This window comes from Aedes aegypti, chromosome 2, assembly GCF_002204515.2.
Source record: "Aedes aegypti strain LVP_AGWG chromosome 2, AaegL5.0 Primary Assembly, whole genome shotgun sequence".
Taxonomy (NCBI): domain Eukaryota; kingdom Metazoa; phylum Arthropoda; class Insecta; order Diptera; family Culicidae; genus Aedes; species Aedes aegypti.
Genome location: NC_035108.1, coordinates 145,617,555 through 145,623,554, shown reverse-complemented (window position 1 = coordinate 145,623,554; position 6,000 = coordinate 145,617,555). Strand labels below are relative to the sequence as shown.

The following is a 6,000-nucleotide window of genomic DNA, read 5'->3' as shown; positions in this document are numbered from 1 at the left end:
ACACAGCCCAACGTAAAATATAAGGACGCCACCCTTCACTAGCCTCGCCCATGTGTGCGTGTCAGTTTAGAATGACAAAACTACCGCTACAGTTTCTACACTCCTACGCACACTACAAAGGAAGAAGCATAAGCAACGGCACTCTCGCGCTGAGCTGAGCATAGAACTTTTTCCCCTTGGCATGCATAAATTGTTATGCTGCTTCCGCGTGTGTTTGTGTTTCGTAGATGCTCAAGAAGGGTCGTTTCGTTTCGGAATCGTCATTCGGTCACTCATTTCGTTCGTTTGCGAAAGAAGAGTTCTAGACAAGCCGACTTGACTTTTCGTTTTGCAGATCAGTCTCCGAGTAAATTTGGTTGAGTTTGGACGCGTCTCGTGTGCGGTTCGGCTTTTTGCCCGTTGTGTCAAGAAGTCACAGAATCAGTGTACTTTAGTGCTGCTCCTGTTTTGTGTATCGTTTGACTCCCTTTTGTATCCATCGACTAAAACATCCTTTTTGTGCTTGGAACAAACGAAATCAGAAGAATCTTATCGTGGAAACAGTTTGAATAGAAACTGTCAAACAAAGCGAACAAGAATTATTCAGCATTAACTAGCTGGTTTGTGTCTCTGAGGAAAACCGTAAAGGAGTAATGTTTCTGTAAAGAATTTTGTAAGAAAATTCAACAGTGCATCGTGTGAGGAAATAGCCGAAAAAATATCAAGAAGTGTTTGACTTCCATTTTCCTTTGCTGCCGCCGTCTTTTTTCATTTTCCGTTTCATCAGTGTTCTCGGCGAGTTCCCTGTGTTAGTGTGGGTGTGTGTGACCAGCAGCTGCTTTGCAAGGTGATCACTTGAGCCGTTAATGCGATTATTCCCTCGTTGGCTGGGGAAGAAGCAAGCTCGTCGTGAGGTGCATTGGTGTGAGTGAGATCTCGAGTGCCAAACATAAACGGGGTGTTGTAAACAACAAGGGAGCTGTCAAAAAGAGCTGCTGCCCAGCTTTGTGTGTGTCGCGAAGTGCCCCCCAAGAAAGAAGAGCAAGTGCTGTCTTTTTTTTTGTAAGAAGGAAGAACGCGAATTGTGTGCCACAAGGTTTGGTGGAAGTGTTTGATTTCTGTTTGTGAGTTTGAGGTCGGGTTTTCCGGGTTTAGTGCGTGGATTCCGGGACCACTGGGTGTGGATTTTGGCGAAGCGTTTGGTGGCACACAGTGTTCCGGTGGAGGTTTTTCGTGGCCGCTGCAGGACTGCTCGCAAAGTTGGATTCCGTTTTTGTTCCAAGGTGTCTGATTTGCAAGGCTGAAGTTTTGCAAGCCCCCCCGATCGGTAGCTGCAGTTGCATGAAGCTGGGGACGGAAAAGTTTTGACTTCGGGGCAATCGGAATAGCTGCTAGTTTTCGGTAAGTTTTCTGCTATTTTTATCTCGTTTTTCGACGGGATATTAATCCGTGAGGGCTCGGGAAGTTGAAGTTCAAAACTATTACGTCTTGGAATCGATGCTGTTGTTCGACTGCTAGCTGTGGCCTAAATGTGTATCTTTGTTTGTGACAAATCGTAATCACGTAGCATCGATCAGAGATAAGCTTGCCCTTCAATTCTACGCAAAATAATGTGACAAGATTTAGGAATCCAGTTATTAGCGCCATACTTTTTAAGGGCTGCAAAGGTACAAACAATGCTGTGTATTGTTCTAGCTTCCATTACACGACCACTGACGTGCGGAGAATGTCAGAAGCCAAACAATAAAATTTGATGTGAATTCACTATTACTAGTAATTCAAGCCAAACTTTTCAATCCGACGTATCTGCAAAAATAAACAAATCGAGATTTGCTTTGCATGGGCTTGACAAACGCATAATCTACCTATTGTGTCTATAAAAGTATTCCTACATCCATTTTTTGATTTTTAGAAATAAATTAAAATTATGCCCAATGTGCACTTTACTCAGTGTTTTTAATTTGGCTACATACACCCTTCGTTTGCAAAGCGACTCAACTGTCAACATTTTTCATGCTAGCACATACACCGTATATATGCTCATAGTAAAGCGACCTATATGTAGAATCAAAACATAAAATTTCGAATACCAGATACGTCATACTGTTTCCAAATCACTAAACATGTTGGAAATCGAGAGAATTGGATTTCCACAGTTGAGCGAGCTGACGGGTCGGCAAACTGATGTGGAACATCATCAGTATTCGGTTTAAGACAATATTTCTCACCAAATTTCGCACAAGAACTGTTCTCCTCCTGCTTTTGTTATTTACGGCTCCGTCCGGTGCTCCTCTTAGTCAAGTTGAAATTGGAAACATTCGGAAACTAATATTCGTTGTCGTTGAAAGTTGAAACTGACGAATTGACTAAGTTTAATAAGTTTTATGGGAATTTGCAAACCGGTGTATGTGCAACTTCAAAACAATACTGGTGTATATGACGTGACGGATGTGCAAAACGAACTGTCAAACCGACGCATCAAGCAAGGTGTATGTATCAATCAAGGTATGGTATCGACGAATCATCCATGGTGTATGTGAGCAGCACAAAGCAAAAGGGTTTATTCTCTTATTTTACCTGTTTTTCAATTAAATTCAAAACAAATCGGATTTGTTTAATAGTGGTTAGAAACAGTGTTCTTTTTTCAACTTATAGTAGACATCGCAATAGAAAAAATGCAAAACATTTTAAACAGGATTTAAAATGCTTTACAATATTTTGCATCGCATTTTTCTCGAAACCATCCGAGTGTTAGATACGCCGATTTGAAAAATCATGCTTGAATTAGATATGTGATCCCCTAATATCGTAGACTGTTTTCGATTCTGTGAATATTGCTCTCTTAATCATGTTTTATCCATAACAGATTCTCATTGTTCGTAAGCCTGGACTTCTGTGACTTCTACAAAGAATGTCAAATATTCTAAAAATTGGAACCTCTGCGTGATCTATTGACGGAAAGGCAACGAAGTAATGAAGTGTAGGAATAGTATCTATTCGATCAACATTGCACTTTGTGTAGATCTAGAGAAACATTCGTATGGTAATCAAGAATCAAACATTCTTTAAGTTATTGGTCTAATCTTGGTACGCATAGACGCCTCTCAAGCTACTACAATGGCGTAGTTGGTAGATTAAAGGTGATTTATTTAGAAAATAATGGATAACTGATAAGACTTTTGATAAAAAGGAAGCCTGATTGAATGATTCAAATAGTAGTCTTCGATGGAAATGGGCGGAGATGAAAATTTCTGATTTCTGATGGGAATAGGCATAAATCAGTGAGAGAAAGGTCTCTGATAAACAAAGGCAGAGAACCTTAAACTAGATTCTGACGGAAATGGGAGGTAATTTTTGAAATTAAAACTGGTCTCTGATTAAACAGAGTACAGTCAACTCTCCATTACTCGAAATTTCGTATCTCGATATCGAGTTAGAGAAACATATTCATAGTTTGTTTTCATGGCTACCTCGATGATGCCTTGGATCGCATTACTATCAATACTGAAATAGACGAAGACATGGCGAAACAGGATGTTTTGTACCTTACTATCTTCTAGGCGTTCCAAAAAGATAGAAAAAATGTACTTCGTAAAATGCATCGGTATAAAACTTTGTAATCTACTTATCAAGCCCGTATGGTAACCCATTATGTTGATCATAATCTCCGTAAACGCTTCTAAGGGTCAAAGTTATCGTCAGGAACAGACGAGTACGTGTGAAAGCATGGAGCAGGCCTACTATTATATCCTTAAAACCCATAAATTCCTCTAACAAGTCGAACAATAGCATATGAGCAGTCCTCCAAATCAATAATGATGCCATACATATTGCTTTTAGTTGTAGATTTGAGTAACAGGGACATTATATAATTATTTAAAGTGATAATGGTCCTTTATTAGACCAAATACTTTATTAGTGAGTTGAATAAACTGTCCAAATTCGAAAAAAGTTTCGATTTCTAAATAAATATAGCTAAGAATTAGTAATACATTGAACCAATGAAACTTTTAATGCATAGAACCCGATAGGTCAAAAATAAGCTAATAATTGGGTATTTTGGCTAATTGGGTGAGAAAATAATGAATTGTAACTATTGTACACTGCGGCTAATTTCTATAGCCGCACCTTTTTTTCGTACCCCTTGCGATGCCTATGGTGTAATCAAAGTCCTTAACGGCGTGTGTCTACTAGTGTGAGTGAAACATTTGTTTTCCATATGTTGTGTTGATCATGTGCTCGATGTATACGTTGAATACTAGTGTTTTCAATAATTTGGCCGTCTATATTCTATAGCCGCGCGTGGAGTTTTCTTCGTTCAGTTAGATTTTTTCTAAACAAACTCGATCCGATTGTTCAAAAATGCCGAAAGGAAGTGTTTTGAGTGAGAAAGAAAAGGGAATGATTGAAGCTTTCAATCGGGAAGGTGTTTCATATCGTGAAATTGGAAGGAGACTCGGAAGATCAGATAAAGTGGTGCGAAATTATTTGAAGGATCCGGAAAAATACGCAACAACTAAACGTAAGCCGAAAAAGTCGAAGCTGACGTCTAGGGATAGACGAAGTATTGTGAAACTGGCGTCTAATTCCACCATATCACTGTCTAAAATTAAATCTACCTTGAATCTTCCTGTTTGCAAGGAAACAGTTCGTAAAGTTTTGCATACCAGTCCCGATATAATTCGGGCAAAAATGAGTAAGGCACCAAATCTAACACCAATGCACAAGGAAAAACGTCTGGAGTTTGCCAAACTCAACATGGCACGGCAATGGGACACGGTAAAAACATTTGAATTTTTTATTTCTTGAACAGATTGATGTAATTATATTTTGATCAACTGATAATCATTTTGTAATTTGTTTTTCAACTGTAGGTGATCTTTTCTGATGAAAAGAAGTTCAACTTGGATGGTCCCGATGGATTTACTGGTTATTGGCGAGATTTGCGGAAGGAACCACAGTACTTTTCCAGACGTAATTTTGGAGGAGGATCTCTGATGGTTTGGCTCGGCTTTTGTGCTACCGGAAAATTGAATTTAGCATTCACATCTTGTAAGATGAACTCGGCCGATTACATGGAAGTACTGAACAGCTGTTTGCTCCCGTTCAAGGCAAAGTACCGTCGCAAAAAGTTCGTGTTTCAGCAAGATAATGCTAGTATTCACACTAGTTCGGCTACAAAAGCCTGGTTTGACAGCCGGAAAATCGAATTATTGTGGTGGCCAGCTCGTAGCCCGGACCTTAATCCAGTTGAAAATATCTGGGGAATCCTGGTTCGACGGATCTATGCAGACGGGAAGCAGTACAATAGCGTTGCAGAGCTCAAAGTGGCAGTTTCGGAGGCGTGGGAGAATTTTGAAATGGGAATTATAAAGAACTTGGTCGGAAGTATGCCCAACAGGATTTTCCAGGTTATCGAGCGTGCTGGAGGGCCAACCGACTATTGAAGTGCTGGAAACATTCCGATTTTAACCTGTATCCATATAAGAAACAGGTGCGGCTATAGGAAATAGCCTCTAAGTTTAATATTTTTTTGCCATAAGTGGTACTATAATGACATAATTTGAATTTTGTTATGATTTTTTTTGTTGAATACATTTATTTCTAAACATGCTACAGTATGATGTTTCATTTTATATCCAGTTCATGAGTTACGCCGAAAATGAGTGTGCGGCTATAGAAAGTAGTCGCAGTGTATCTATTCGATCAACATTGCACTTTCAGCAAGCCTAGAGAAATATTCGTATGGAAACCAAGTATCAAACATTCTGTCAGTAACTGTTATTGGTCTAATCTTGGCACGCATAGACGCCTCTCAAGTTACTACAATGTGAAATATTCCAAAATAGATATTTGGCCTAACATGTCGGTACGTCTAAGTAATGCGAACTGGAATAATCAATCACTACGTTCTCTTCTATACACGACTGGTTGCAGGTTTTATTTTAGACAATACGTCACTATTTTAATGCAAATTTCTATGAAGTCTATTTTCAATGGAATGTCTTTAAAGCCTCCTTA

General features: G+C 39.2%; 1 protein-coding gene across 1 annotated transcript in view; it reads left to right on the top strand.

Moving 5' to 3' along the window:
- Window positions 1–317: 317 nt before the first annotated feature.
- LOC5576036 (serine/threonine-protein kinase NLK) overlaps window positions 318–6,000 on the top strand; it is a 276,399-nt gene continuing 270,716 nt past the window's right edge. Inside the window, 1 exon segment of the mRNA XM_021842628.1 lies at window positions 318–1,380. The gene's annotated coding sequence lies outside the window, so the exon portion shown is untranslated.